At 49.0% G+C, this 15,598-nt stretch overlaps 1 long non-coding RNA gene across 2 annotated transcripts in view; it reads left to right on the top strand.

Moving 5' to 3' along the window:
• The first annotated feature begins 11,756 nt into the window (after positions 1–11,756).
• Positions 11,757–15,598, top strand: part of LOC108308130 — an 11,465-nt gene continuing 7,623 nt past the window's right edge. For both annotated transcript variants that reach the window (XR_005201113.1, XR_005201114.1), the window contains exon 1: positions 11,757–12,216. This is a non-coding gene — a long non-coding RNA (uncharacterized LOC108308130). The remainder of the gene's footprint in view (positions 12,217–15,598) is intronic.

Raw genomic sequence — 15,598 nt, 5'->3', positions numbered from 1 at the left:
CTGCAACCTTCATCTCCTGGGTTCCAGTGATTCTCTTGCCTCAGCCTCCCAAGTAGCTCGGCTTACAGGTGCCCGCCATAAAGCCCCTGTCATTTTTGTACTTTTTGTAGAAATGGGGTTTCAATATGTTGGCCAGGCTGTCTCAAACTCCTGTTTTTAAGTGATCCGCCTGCCTCAGCCTCCCAGTGTGCTGGGATTACAGGTGTGAGCCACTGCACCCGGCCTGAGTCCCCACTGTCTTCCCACACACCCTCCTCAGGAGCTTCTTCCTGACTTGTGGGCCCTTCTTGTTTTTTGAAACAGGGTCTCAGTCTTTCACTCAGACTGCAGTGCATGGGCGCGATCTCGGCTCACTGCAACCTCAGCCTCCCAGGCTCAAGCGATTCTCATACCTCAGCCTCCCAAGTAGCTGTGATTACAGGCATGCACCACTACCACCCAGCTAATGTTTTTATTTTAGTAGAGACAAACTTTCACTGTATTGGCCAGGCTTATCTCTGACTCCTGACCTCAGGTGATCCACCCAACCTCATCGTCCTATAATGCTGGTATTACAGGTGTGAGCCACCTTGCCCGGCCCCCTTCCTTCTTCTTAGCCAATCCCCTCCCATCTCTTCTTCCTCCAGTCCCCTCACCTGATGGTCCTGTTACTTCATTATCTATCACCTCCAGGAGGGAGTACCCCGAGGTGCTAGGCTGGGGGCTCCTCTCATGAAGCTGCGGCTGCAGTTGACACCTGGCCATGACGTCTCCCAAACTCTGTTCCCTCCCACGGAACCTGGTGCCTGTTCTGTCCAAAGCCTTCTTCCACACTCTATTAGGACCAGTAAAAATGTGTTATCTCTTCTCAAGGCTCGGGAGAAGTTAGGAGTGGAGAACAGCTCTGAGAAGATGCTGTTGTGCACCTGGGTTTCCCAGCGCCCACAGAGTGCGGTCCAATCGGGAAGGCTGGAATCTCTGATGTCATCGGTCATTCCAACCTGGCAACCAGTTTGAAGAAAAACACATGTAACTGCCAGGCTGGTCTCTTGTCCTGGAGATCCAGGGTCAATAGTGTCTGGATCTCCTGGAGTAAATGGTGTCCTGGGGTCAGTGGTGTCTCCTGCCACTGTCCCAACCTCAGACCATTGTCCAAAAGCATCTTCACGGTCTCCGCATCCCTCTCTTCCCAGCTCATCCCCGTAATCCCAGCACTCTGGGAGACTGAGGCAGGCAGATCACGAACCATCCAGGCCAAGATGATGAAACCCTGTCTCTACTAAAAATACAAAAACTAGCTGTGTATGGTGGCATGTGCCTGTAGTAACAGCTACTTGGGCGGCTGTGGCAGGAGAATCACTTGAACCCGTGAGGCGGAGGTGGCAGTGAGCCGAGATCCTGCCACCACTGCACTCCAGTCTGGTGACAGAGTGAGACTTTGTCTCAAAAACAAACAAAAAAACAAGGATGTGTTAAAGATGTGGAGGACCTTTGTGACCTGACCAAGGATGAAGAAGTTTAGCAGCCTTCCGCCAGGCAGCACCAGCCTGAAATCCCAGCACTTGGAGGCCGAGGTGGGGGGATCACCTGAGGTCAGGAATTCGAGACCATCCTGGCAACATGGTGAAACCGTGTCTCTAGTAAAAATACAAAAATTAGCTTGGTGTGGTGGCAGGAGCCTGTAATCCCAGCTACTCGGGAGGCTGAGGGAGGAGAATCATTTGAGCCTGGGAAGCAGAGTTTGCCGTGGGCCGAGATTGTGCCACCATTGCACTCCAGCCTTTGGCGGCAAGAGCAAAACTCCATCTCAAAAAAAAAGAAGAAGAAAAAAAAGTTTGGCAACCTCCTCGGACTCCCACCAAAACCCAGATTCCCGCCAACATCCACTTGTCTGTGGTGACCAGTCGCCTCCTGACCTGAGCCCTCTCCTTGTTCCCCTTTCCCCAATATCAAAGGAAGCTTTCAGTTTATTTGTATTTTTTTCTGGCTCTGTCACTCAGGCTAGAAGGAGTGGTGTGATCAAGGGTCACTGCAACTTCTGCCTCCCAGACTCAAGTGATCCTCCTGCCTAAGCCTCCCGAGTAGCTGGGACCACAGGTGCACGCCACCATGCCCAGCTAAGTTCTGTTTTGTTTTGTTTTTGGTAGAGGCAGGGTTTCCCCATGTTGCCCAGGCTGGTTTCAGACTAATGTGCTCACGTGATTCTCCCACCTTGGCCTCCCACAATGCTGGGATTATAGGCCTCCACACCTGGCCTCTATATTCATGCCTGTTTTTTGTTTGTTTGTTTTTTGTTTGTTAGTTTTGAGACGAAGTCTTGCTCTTTTACCCAGGCTGGAGTACAGTGGTGCAGTGGCATGATCTCTGCTCACTGCAACCTCCTCATCCCTGGTTCAAGCGATTCTCCTGCCTCGGCCTCCCAAGTAGCTGGGATTACAGGCATGCACCACCATGCGTGGCTAGTTTTTGTATTTCTAGTAGAGACGTGGTTTCACCATGTTGGCTAGGCTGCTCTCGAACTCCTAATGTCATGATCTGCCTGCCTGAGATTCATGCCTTTTAAGATGGCTGTGTAGGACATCCACCCATCATGTTCTTGGTTTGCTGGCTCTCCAAAATGAAATCACTTTTCTCTCTCTAGATTTCTTGGCTGCAGTGCAGTGAGCAGAATGATTTGGACTCGGTTCCACTCTGCCCCACAGCACCTAGCATCCCTGCAGCAATGTGCTGAGCTTCCGGGCAGGGAGGAAAGGCAATGCCCTTTTGGCTCCAGGAGGCACCAGGGCGGGGTCTGGTGTTTCCCACACCATCCAGGTGGCAGTGACTGGTGCTGGGTCTGGAGAGGTGAACAGCAGTCATTACCTAACCACGACCTAGAATCTGAGTGTCTAAGGACAGACGAGAAAATGACATCAGAGAAAGGTTACCTAACTTGCCAGACACACAGTTATTCCTTGTGAATGTATCCATGCAAATCTATAGTTATCCCCAGGGAAAATGTACTACTGGATTATGTGGGGTTTAATTTTTACCTATCTTTAAGAGGACGTACCTTTCAAGTGTGTTTGTTCATAGTATTTTACATTGTTATTTTCTTTTAAAAATCCTTTTGGGCTTGTAAGAATGGCATAATGGATCTGTCATTCGTGTATTCTTTGAGAGTGTATTTTTATGGTAAAATATATTTTGCTTATTATTCCGTCTGTTTTATTTGTTTATTCATTTAGAGGCAGAGTCTCCAAATAAATAATAATTCAGGTCTCCATCGCATCACTTGAATCCACTGCCAAATGCTCCCTGCTGGGGCCTCCTGGAGCCTCTCCCCAAGCCAGGGGGCTTCCTAGTGCAGCCTGAACATCTCTCCAAAGCACAGGTCCCACTCCCCACTGCCCACCTCAACAGCTTCCTTAGCTGATGTCTCTTGAAATCAAGGCCAGGTCCACAGTGCCAATTCCACCCTCTCTACAATGTCTCTGCAGCCAAACCGGCTCGCCATCCTGGTGTTTCCGGGCTTGGTTTCACCTCTCCTTCCAAATGCCCGCCTCTCAACTTTGCGTCTGTGTTTTCTGTCTGGGGTCCTGCACGCGTGTGGTTCTGAAGGGAATCACCCATTCCTTGATGTCAGTTCACCCCACAGCCTCTGTGATGCCTGCCTTCATCTTCCCACCTCTGCATACCCACAGCATGCCAGTGACATCCTATTATAATGTGACATTGGGATGAGATTATCCTCCCTGGTTTCTCCCAGTCCCATTAGACTAGATGCCTGTAGAATGCAAGATTTTGGCAAAATATAAATATATTCTATTTCTTTTATTTTTGGGGGACAGAGACTTGCCCTGTCCCCCAAGCTGGAGTCCAGTGGTGAGATCATAGCTCACTGTAGCCTCCATCTTCAAGGCTGGAGTGCAATGGTGCCATCTCACTGCAACCTCCACCTTTTTTTCAGACAGGGTCTCGCTCTATGGCCCATGTTGGAGTTTAGTGATGACATCTTGGCTTAGTCGTTCAACGAATTCTGCCTCAGCTTCCCAAGTAGCAAGATGGCACAGAGCTTGGGACAGATCACATCATTCACGTGGGGCCCATCAGGGCCACCTTTGGCTGTGGGGGAGGTGTAAGAAGGTGCATTCACCCCCAGCTCTGTGTCAACCACAGCCACTGCACCACACCCTGCCAGCCCATGGCCACCTCCCACGCGGCTCCAGCTGTGGCCGGAAGTTCACTGTGGCCTAACCGGAAGTGTGGAGTCGTGGAGGCTTCCGGGAGTTGTAGTCCGTGTGTGTGGTCAGGGGGAGGGTCCCTTACACAGAGCTTTTGAGGTGTGGGCCTGCGATGTGGGCATTTCCGGACTCGGGGCTGTCCCCACGGCGACTAGCACCTTGGACACGTGTGGGTGGGGTTGCGCCCTGACTCCAGGGCTGTGCCGAGCATGAGCGTGGCTGGCACCCACTTGCTTCAGAACCGGCGCTGCACTGGGGTCCCGGGAGTGGCTCCTCCCGACATCTTCGCTGGGTGTCGGGTGCTGCAGAGTTAGGCTGGCGGACTTGACAATTAGTGGACCTCAAGCAGCGGCTGGTCCCTCATCTCACTGCCCCTCTCCGCTCCGTAGCTCTGCCTCCTTGGACCCCAGCGTCCCCTGGAAGCTCGTGCAGGGCACCTGCTGCTGGGACCACCTGGACGCAGGTGAGCCGGGGGCTTGGTCTCTGCACAGGGGACGCCGCTCTTCCCTAAGAGTGGGTTTGTTCCCGTCCCTTCCCCTGGAGCTTCTCTGCCCATCCAGGCCCCTCAACTCCACTGCACTCCGGAGCCTGGGTCTCTAGGGGGAAGACGGGGTGCTGTTGGGGAAAGTCCCCGTCTCTTGCGTGGGGGCAGGTAACCCCCTTCTTTCTCTTCAGCCTGGCTCATGCAGACCCCCCCATCGCAGCCAGTGGTGGGCACTTAGGTAGGAGGGAAACGAAGGCAGGGTGTGGAGTGGTTGTTATTTCAGGCGTCTGGGCTCATTCAAAACATCTACTAAGTTCCTGGGTCCGATCTTGGGGAGCACAGAGCTGGGGCTCCTCCTTGGCTTCAGTCCTACAGAGGTGTTGGTCACGTTAACAGGTGGCGGTGATCCAGGGGTAGGCCCCCTGATAGTTACCCCAACTATCAGCATGAACACCCAGGGGAGGGAGGGTCAGTTTCAACTGGGGAAGGGGTGACTTCAGGTCAGACTTAAAGAAAAATAAGATCTTGCATGTGAAAAGGCGAAAGGGTCTTCCAGGACCAGGGAGGAGCTTTCGTAAGGGGTAATGATGAGTGGTACTGAGGACTTGGCACAGGGGAGGCTCCTGGGGCCGTAAGGCTGGGGGCGGGGGGGGGCGCTAACTAGCAGGGTCCAAGGCTGGGGTCTCCCTCTTGCTACAGCTGCAAATGCAGTACTTCAAGGCAGAGGCAGGGTCATATTTGGGTGTTGGCCAGAGTATTCCTGCAGGAAGTAGAGTTAAGAGAACTGGACTGAGGGTGTGAGAAAATTGAGTAGGGAGATGAGAGACGCGAGATGGAACGCGGGACTGTGCGAGCGCCAGTGTTACAGGCTGGTGGAGAAGGAGGTGGCTGCGCCAGTTCCGTGTAGACTGTCCTTTTCCAGCACTTGGTGAAGAAGGGTGAGCAACACTCACAGTGGTGGGATGGGATGGTGTTGGAGGACGATGTCTGTCTTGGATGCTTTTTTTGTTTAAGATGAAACTGACTTGAGTTGGGAAAGAATGAAACTGGTACTGTGGTTTTAAATCTTGATAAGGCCAACTGTTTTTGTTGTTTTTCTATCACGACTTGCACTTGGGTCTTATTGAAGGAAGTTTTTCCTACGACATGTCCATAATTCTTTTTTGCTATTTTTGATTAGTAATATTAGAAGAGATGTAAATATATAGCAAAGTAAAAGAAAAAGAAGGCTTCACACTCATGAACTAAATTGAGCAGATGTCAAAAGTTTACTTCATCCTAAGCCCGATGGATGTGAAAAACAAAAGTTTGCTGGGTTCAGATTTTCTTTTTTTTTTCTGTATAATAAATGATTTTATTTATTTATTTTTTAAATTGCATTTTAGGTTTTGGGGTACATGTGGAGAACATGCAAGATTGTTGCATAGGTACATGTGATTTGCTGCCTTCCTCCCCATCACCTATATCTGGCATTTCTCCCCATGCTATCTCTCCCCAACTCCCCACCCCCCACTGTCCCTCCCCTTTTTTTTCTTTTTTGAGATGGAGTTTTACTCTGTTGCCCAGGCCAGAGTGCAGTGGTGCAGTCTTGGCTCACTGCAACCTCAGTCTCCCAGGTTCAAGCAATTCTCTTGCCTCAGCCTCCCAAGTAGCTGGGATTACAGGTGTTCACTACCACAACCAGCTAATTTAAAAAAATTTTTCTTTTAGTAGAGACGGGGTTTCACCATGTTGGTCAGGCTGGTCTCGAATTCCTGACCTTAAGTGATCCACCTGCCTCGGCCTCCCAAAGTGCTGGGATTACAGGCATGAGCCACTGCACCCAGCCGGGGTTCAGATTTTCTACAGAACTAAAACCTCATAGATACTGTTGACAACACTTTGTACTCTTCGTCACTGAGATTAAACTCTTAAAATTGCTATGTATCTTTTTTTCGGGGGTGGGGAATGGGGAGAATGAGTCTCACTTTTGTTGCCCACGCGGGGGTGCAGTGGTCCAATCTCAGCTCACTGCAACCTCCGCCTCCTAAATAGGTGGGATAATAGAGGCCCACCAATATGCCCAGCTAATTTTTGTATTTTTGGTAGAGACAGGGTTTCCCCATGTTGGCCAGGCTGGTGTCAAACTCCTGACCTCAAGTGATCTGCCCACCTTGGCCTCCCACAGTGCAGGGATTACAGGTGTGAGCCACCATACCTGGCCAAAATTGCTGTATATCTATGTTTTTGTTTATTAGACAGGAGTGTAGCCACAGACAGTATGTAAGATTGCTTTGTACATTCATCACCTTCACATGTATTTCTTTCGGGGTTTTCTTACTTTTAGCATTTTTATTCATATATTTTAGATATAAATTCACTTTGGGTTATGAACATTGCAAAAATCTTGAGTAGAATGTGATAAAATTACTGGTGTTTCCCTGATGACTATATTTTTTAGGATGGATCAATTTCATTCAATGTTGAGTAGTTTATTCTGGTTTTCTGTTTGTCTGTCAATTTTAGTAATTTATATTTTCTAGAAAAGTGTCCCATTTAATTTGGAATTTATGGCAATTATTTATAGTAATATCTCACAATTACAAAACACAACTGTATCTCAAATTGTCTTTTTCATGTCCAAAAATGGTTTATCTTCACCTTTGTTTGCCCAGTTGTGGCTGGCTTCTGGCCAATTTTATTAATCTTAAGTACAAACCAATTATTTTATTAGGTTTAATCAAACATTTCCAAGAATTGATTTTAGTTTTCTCTTTGTAACTTCTTATTACAGTCCTAATGCATATCTTAAAAGACTGAAACTTAACCACATTCAGCTCATGTGGCTAGCATAGAAAAAAGAATAGGGGCCGGGCACGGTGGCTCATGCCTGTAATCCCAGCACTTTGGGAGGCAGAGGTGGGGGGATCATGAAGTCAAAAGATCGAGTCCATCCCAGCCAACATGGTGAAACCCTGTCTCTACTAAAAATACAAAAGTTAGCTGGGCGTGGTGGCATGCACCTGTAGTGCCAGCTACTCAGAGGCTGAGGCAGGAGAACTGCTTGAACCCGGGAGATGGAGGTTGCAGTGAGCCGAGATCTCCCCACTGCACTCCAGCCAGATGACAGAGCAAGACTCCATCTCAAAAAAAAGAATAGGGAGCACCCACCCCCACATCCAGTCTGTGTCTCCCAGAAAAAAATATTTAAAAAAGAAAAAAAGAGCAAATCCCCAAAGGTAAAAGAGTCTGAGCAGAAATTTGCAGAAATTTAAAAACAAGAGAGGAACACAGCTGGGCATGAGGGCACATGCCTGTAATACCAGCACTTTGGGTGGCTGAGGTGGGTGGATCACCTGACGTTGGGAGTTCAAGACCAGTGTGACCAACACGGCAAAACCACATCTCTACTAAAAATACAAAAATTAGTGGGGCATGGTGGCATTTGCCTGTAATCCCAGACTTGGGAAGCTGAGGCAGGAGAATCACTTGAACCCAGGAGGCGGAGGTTGTAGTGAGCCGACATCATACCACTGCACTCTAGCCTGGATGACAATGTGAGACTCTGTCTCAAAAAAAAAAAAAAAAAAAAAGAAGAAAGAGGAACAGTTATTCTGTTTTATGAAATAAAGTGTTATCCTGATTTTTTTTTTTTTTAAAGAAAAGAAATAGAGCAGGTTAAAAAAAAAATCTTGGCCAGGCATGGTGGCTCACGCCTGATAATCCCAGCACTCTGGGCAAGTGGATCACTTGAGGTCAGGATTTCGAGACCAGCCTGCCCAACATGATGAAACCCTATCTCTACTAAAAATACAAAAATTAGCTGGCATAGTGGCACACGCCTGTAATCCAAGCTACTCGGGAGGCTGAGGCAGGAGGATCACTTGAACCCAGGAGGTGGAGGTTTGGCCTTGCCTTGGCCCCCCAAAGTACTGGAATTATAGGCATGAGCCACCATGCCCAGCTGAATGTATTCTTTTAAGCACTTATGGAATACTTACAAAAAATGGCAGGCTAGGCCAGGTTGTGGTGGCTCACACCTGTAATCCCAGCACTTTGGGAGGCCAAGGCAGGCAGATTCCTTGAGGCCAGAAATTCCAGACCAGCCTGGCCAACCTGGTAAAAACCCATCTCTACTAAAAACACAAAAATTAGCAAGATGTTCTTGCTTGACCACAGGAGGGTGGAGGTTGCAGCCAGCTGAGATTGAGCCACTGCACTCCACCCTGGGTGACAGTACGAGACTTCATCTCAAAAAAAAAGTACATTCGCTCATCATTTGAGTGCATTCTTTTGTCTACAGCCAATAGCTCAGGCTTTTAAATTGTTATTTAGATCTGATCTTCTTCTTCTTCTTTTTTTTTTTTTTTTTGGTCTCTCACTCTGTCACCCAGGCTGGAGTGCAGTGGCACGATCTTGGCTCACTGCAACCTCTACCTTCCGGGTTTAAGTGATTCTCCTGGCTCAGCCTCCTGAGTAGCTGAGATTACAGGTGTGTGCTCCCATATCCAGATAATTTGTATTTTTAGTAGAGACAGGGTTTCACCTTGTTGATCAGGCTGGTCTTGAACTCCTGACCTCAGGTAATCCACCTGCCTTGGCCTCCAAAAGTGCTGGGATTACAGGCTGTGCCCAGCCTGTTACTTAGATCTTATATATCATTGCCTATTTTTTTGTATTCTACATGTTAGCTTCTAAAAATGGCATTAAAATGTTTTACTATGGTGATGGCTAGGCACCGTGGCTCAGGCCTGTAATTGCAGCATTTTGGGAGGCTGAGGCAGGTGGATCACTTGAGGTCAGGAGTTCAAGATCAGTCTGGCCAATGTAGCGAAACCCTATCTCTACTAAAAATACAAAAAATAACTGGGTGGTAGTTGTGGGCGCCTGTAATCCCAGCTACTTGGGTGGCTGAGGCAGGAGAATCGCTTGAGCCTGGGAGGCAGAGGTTGCGGTGAGCCGAGGTCACACCATGCACTCCAGTCTGGGAGAGAGACTGAGACCCTGTATCAAGAAAAATAAAAATATCTTTTACTGTGATGGAGGATGTATTCGTTTCTCTTTCTTGTGTCTTTTTGGTTTTGTATTCATTTGCAGCGCATATCTGTGGACATGCACTTGCTGTTGCTGACCTGAGATGAAATTAACATCTCTTTGTTGCTTTGCTTCTTTGCAGTGGGTTGTTCTCTCTCCCTGTTTCCATCTCTGGCCATTTTTTTTTTGTTCTGTTTTGTTTTTTGTTTTGTTTTGTTTTCTGGAAGGCTAGATGTGCATAGGATGGTAGAGACTAGGACATGGGCTGGTTCTGCAGAGCTGTTACTGTGTAAGGAGCAGGGAGGCCTGGAGGGTGATTGAGCGGGTCCAGCCAGGAATCGAGTGGGAGGTGGGCTTGTCACCATGGTTACCGCAGTGGACCACCAGCTTCACAATTCCCTAGCAACGCTTTGTGCAGTAAGTGACCTTACTCTCTTAATCCCCTCCTCGTGTTGACGGCTGCTGTTTGCATCTCTAGGCCTGTGGGTGGACAAGTTCTCTTTGTTGTCTCAGTCCTAGGTGGGCCCTGGGTCTCTCAGTCACAGTGATCCTGTCCCTCCCCTGGTGTCAGGAGACCTCCAAGCCAAAGCCCAGGACATATTCCTGCCCCTTGTTTGAGGGGGAAAGCACAAGGTCTCGCCTCTGCTCTGGGGGGCAACAGAGTTGACTGCCATTTCCCTGGCAGCTCGAGGCTTTCGTTCCTCAGAAGAGTTCTGGAGGGGGCTTTGTGTGTTTCCCTTGGCACACGGCAGCCACATCTCTTCTCCAGATCTTCACTCCCAAGGAAGTCTCTCTGGTCTGCCCAGCCCCAGTCTTGCTCATGAGCACCCAGGGAACATCTGTATTAATTTTATTTATTTTTATGTTTGTTTTTTTGAGATGGAATCTCGCTCTGTTACCCAGGTTAGAGTGCAGTGGTGCCATCTCAGCTCACTGCAACCTCCACCTCCTGGTTCAAGCAATTCTCCTGCCTCAGTCTCACGAGTGGCTGGGATTACAGGTGCTAGCCACCAGGCCTGGCTAATTTTTGTATCTGTATTTCTATTTTTTTGGGGGGGGGACAGAGTTTTGCTCTTGTTGCCCAGGCTGGAGTGCGATGGCACAATCTCAGTTTACCGCAACCTCTGCCTCCCAGGTTCAAACAATTCTCCTGCCTCAGCCTCTTGAGTAGCTGGGATTACAGGCATGCACCACCACGCCCAGCTAATTTTGTATTTTTAGTAGAGATGAGGTTTCTCCATGTTGGTCAGGCTGGTCTCGAACTCCCGACCACAGGTGATCCACCCCCTCAGCCTCCCAAAGTGCTGGGATTACAGATGTGAGCCACCGCGCCTGGTTATTTTTGTATTTTTAGTAGAGATGGGATTTCACCATGTTGGCCAAGCTACTCTCGAACTCCTGACCTCAAGTGATCTGCCTACCTCAGCCTCCCAAAGTGCTGGGATTACAGGTATGAGCCACCCTGCCCAGCCTATAGTAATTTTCTGTTGTTGTATGACAGATTGCCACTCATTTAGTGACTTAAAACCATACCCACTTATTAGCTCAGAGTTTGGGAGATCAGAAATCCTGGTGGGCTCACCTGTGTGTTCCATGCTTAGGGTAGCATGAGGTTCAAAGGCAGGCATGGGCTGGGCTGGGCTTTTAGCCTGAGGTTCTGGGACGAATCTGCCTCCAGTGCATTCAGGTGGTTTGCAGAATTCAGTTTTAAGACTCAAGTCCCCAATTCCTTGCTGGCTATTAACTGGGAGCCACGCTCAGCTCCCTAAGGCCACCAGCTTACTTTCCAACAGGGTCCTCCAATTTTTTATTTTTATTTTTGAGATGGAGTCTCGCTCTGTCACTGAGGCTGGAGTGCAGTGGCGCAATCTTGGCTCACTGCAGCCTCCGCCTCCCAGGTTCCAGCAATTCTCCTGCCTCACTCTTCCTGGTAGCTGGGATTACAGGCATGCGCCACCACACGGGGCTAATTTTCGTATTTTTAGGAGAGATGGGGTTTTACCATATTGGCCAGGCTGGTCTCAAACTCCTGACCTCAGGTGATCCGCCTGCCTCAGCCTCCCAAAGTGCTGGAGTAACAGGTGTGAGCCACCGCAGCTGGCCAGTCCCTCCATTTTCAAAGCCAGAAACAGAGCATGAACTTAATCTCGTGTTGCAAGCTTTCTGACGTTCCCTTCTGCCACCGATTGGTTTCTCTCCATCAGCGGTAAAGGTATCCTGCTAGCGTCTTCCTTTCCCCCTGTAGAGGCGGGGTCTCTGTTGATGAGGCTAGTCTCGAACTTCTGGCCTCAAACAATTCTCCTGCCTCGGCCTCCCAAAAGCGCTGAGATGACAGGTTTGCTAATATTTTCATGTGAGGTTCACTGCATCATTTTAATTTCAGGTTTTCCTGGTGTCTTTGCGAAAGCTCAGGATGAGACTTTGTCACTAAGGTGGCTCCCTCCTCTCAGCACATCAAGCTTGTTTCTACCCTGGTCCCAAGAGCTCAGAGGCTGAAGCTCGAGTCCCTGCCTGAAGGTAAGTTCTCAGCTGGGGAGCAAAGCCTTGGCATCCAGGTGGATCTGCCCAAGTGTTCAAGACCCAGGCATGCCAGGAGTAAAAGCATTCCTGTCAAGGAGCTGAGCACGGGGAGCAGGAATCTACTAGGGAAAGGGAAACCCCAGTTCTGAGATCTCTTCACATAGCTTAGGACTGAAGCTGGAGGGTCATATGGAGGGTGGCAGCTCCCAAGGTCCACCTTGGGAGGTGGGGCTGGGCATGGTAGCTCATGCCTGTAATCCCAGCACTTTTGGAGGCCGAGGTGGGCGGATCACCTAGGTTAGTAGCTCGAGACCAGCCTGGCCAACATGGCAAAACGCTGTCCCTACTAAAAATATAAAAATTAGCCAAGTGTGACAGTGAGTGCCTGTAATTCCAGCTACTCGGGAGGCTGAGGCAGGAGAATTGCTTGAACTGAGGCGGAGGTGCAGTGAGCTGAGATTGTGCTGCTGCACTCCAGCCTGGGCAACAGAGTGAGACTCCGTAAAAAAACCCAAGGTCCATGTACCTGAAACGGCCCCAACCCACTTGGGGTCAGAGCAAACATGGGTGCTCACATCAAGGGATCATCTTGGTTTTAGTTGAGTGCAAGGTTGCGCGCTACGGGCAGAGCATCTCCCTGGTGCTCAGAGGACAGTCGCGGACCCACACTGTCTCTGGATCATTTGCATTTACCATCATCCTCTTTTGCCTGTGCCACCCGAGCATCAGCTCTGCCCATCCCAATGGCACCGCTGGACCTGGCTTCTACCAACATGGAACCAGGGATTTGCAAGGGAGAGAATCCAGTCATGGTTTCTTAGTTTCTGTTTCTGATTGGGGCGGTAAAGCCCCTTCCTCATCCCTCTTTATCACTTACCAGTAGAGGCAGAAGCGAAAAGCCGTGGCTTTAGGCTGCTCAACAAAACAAAAACAACAGCAACAAAATAAGGTGGATTGAACAAGCGTGAGTAGACTGTTATGCTGTAGTAAAGTCAGAGAATTTTTTTTTTTTTTTGATCTTGGTACTCTGCAACCTCTGCCTCCTGGGTTGAAGTGATTCTCCTGCCTCAGCCTCCTGAGTAGCTGGGACTACAGGCACCTGCCACTGCACCCAGCTAATTTTTGTATTTTCAGTAAAGATGTGGTTTCGCCATGTTGGCCAGGCTGGTCTCAAAACTCCTGACCTCAGGTGATCCGCCCACCTTGGCTTCCCAAAGTGCTGGGATTACAGGTGTAAGCCACTGCTCCTGGCCAGAATTTGCTTTCTTAACTTGGGTTTTTTGTTTTTCCTTCTTATGTCAAAGACTAAAAAAAAAAAAAATGGGTGTGAGAGAGACATTCAGAACCATCAGGCTCAGGAGCGAGTGAGCCAGGCTCAGGAGCGAGTGAGCCAGCCTCAGTCCCAGGGCTCCCGTGCACCAGGCAGGGGCTTCTTCCACTGTTCCACAATTCACGGCTAAGACCTACCCCATTCCACCTTCTCCCCCTTCAGCTCTCTCCTGCTTTTCCTTTTGTCTGGGGAAAGACTTTGATAGGAGCCCATTGGGAGAAAACACAGTAAGACGATACATGTATATTCTTTTTTTTTTTTAAGACAGAATCTCAAGCTGTCACCCAGGCTGTAGTGCAGTGGTGCGATCTTAGCTCACTGCAATCTCCGCCTCCTGGGTTCAAGCAATTTTACTGCCTCAGTCTCCCAAGTAGCTGGGACTACAGGCACGTGCCACCATGCCCAGCTAATTTTTTTGTATTTTTAGGAGAGATGGGGTTTCACCTTGTTGGCCAGAATGGTCTTGATCTCCTGACCTTGTGATCCGCCTGCCTCGGCCTCCCAAAGTGCTGGGATTACAGGCATGAAGATACATGTATATTCTTATGAAATATTTATATGTGAAACAATGAGCAGCAATTTATCATTTAAGAAATTAGAAAATACCAACATATTAAGAAAAAAAATCTGTCCAGTGAGGTAGCTTCATGCCTGTAATCCCAGCACTTTGGTGGATTGAGGCATGAGGATCACTTGAGCCCGGGAGTTCAAGACTGGCCTGGGCAACACAGTGAAACCCCGTCTCCACAAAAAATTACAGAAGTTAGCCAGGAGTGGTGTTACATGTCTGTAGTCCCAGCTACTTGGGAGGCTGAGGCCAGAGGATCACTTGAGCCTGGGAGGCAGAGGCTGCAGTGAGCTGTGAAGGTGCCACTGTACTCCAGCCTGAGCAACAGACTGAGACCCTACCTGAAGGAGGAAAAAAAGGCCCAACCAAACATCCTACCATGCAAAGATAATCACTGCCAATATTCTGTGTTTCTTCAAAATCTTTTTTTTTTTTTTAGATAGACTTTTGCTTTGTTGCCCAGGCTGGTGTGCAATGGCACGATCTTGGCCCACTGAAACTTCTACCTCCTGGGTTCAGGTGATTCTCCTGTCTCAGCCTCCAGAGTAGCTGGGATTACAGGCATGAGCCTCTATGCCCAGTTAATTTTGTATTTTTAGTAGAGATTGGGTTTCACCACGTTGGCCAGGCTGGTCTTGAACTCCTGACCTCAAGTGATCCACCAGCCTTGGCCTCCCAAAGTGCTAGGATTACAGGCATAAGCCACTGTGCCTGGCCCAGAATTTTTATTTATAGATGTATGTTTACAAACTCATTACAGGTGCTATAGTTTGTAGTCAATGTATACAAACAAGAAACAGGCCAGTCACAGTGACTCAGGCTTGTAATCCCAACACTGTGGGAGATAGAGGCGGGAGGATCATTTGAGGCCAGGTGTTCAAGACCAGCCTGAGCAACATAGCAGAACTCTGCAGAAGGTGCGCGCATGCGCGCACACACGCACACACACACACACACACACACACACACACACACACACACACACACGTTTTGTTTTTTTAAACAGAGTCTTGCTCTGTTGCCCAGGCTGGAGTGTAGTTGTGCAATCACAGCTCATTACCACCTCTGCCTCCCAGGTTCAAGCAATCCTCCTGCCTCAGCCTCCCAAGTAGCTGGGATTACAATGGTGAACCACTGTGCCTGGCCTCTACAAAAAAATAAAAATAGGCCGGGCATGGTTGCTCACACTTGTAATCCCAGTACTTTGGGAGGCTGAGGCAGGTGGATCACCTGAGGTCAGGAGTTCAAGACCAGCCTGGCCAACATGGTAAAATCCCGTCTGTACTAAAAATACAAAAAATTAGCCAGACATGATGGTGTATGTCTGTAATCCCAGCTACTTGGGAGGCTGAGGCACTAGAATCGCTTGAATCCAGGAGACAGAGGTTGCAGGGAGCTGAGATTATGCCCCACTACTGCACTCCAGCCTGGGCAACAGAGCAAGATCCCATCCCTCCCAAAAAAAGGCTGGGCGACCCACA

Source organism: Cebus imitator, unplaced genomic scaffold (genome assembly GCF_001604975.1).
Source record: "Cebus imitator isolate Cc_AM_T3 unplaced genomic scaffold, Cebus_imitator-1.0 Scaffold82, whole genome shotgun sequence".
Taxonomy (NCBI): Eukaryota; Metazoa; Chordata; class Mammalia; order Primates; family Cebidae; genus Cebus; species Cebus imitator.
The sequence above is the reverse complement of the archived record's forward strand: the minus strand, read 5'-3'. Positions and strand labels throughout refer to the sequence as shown.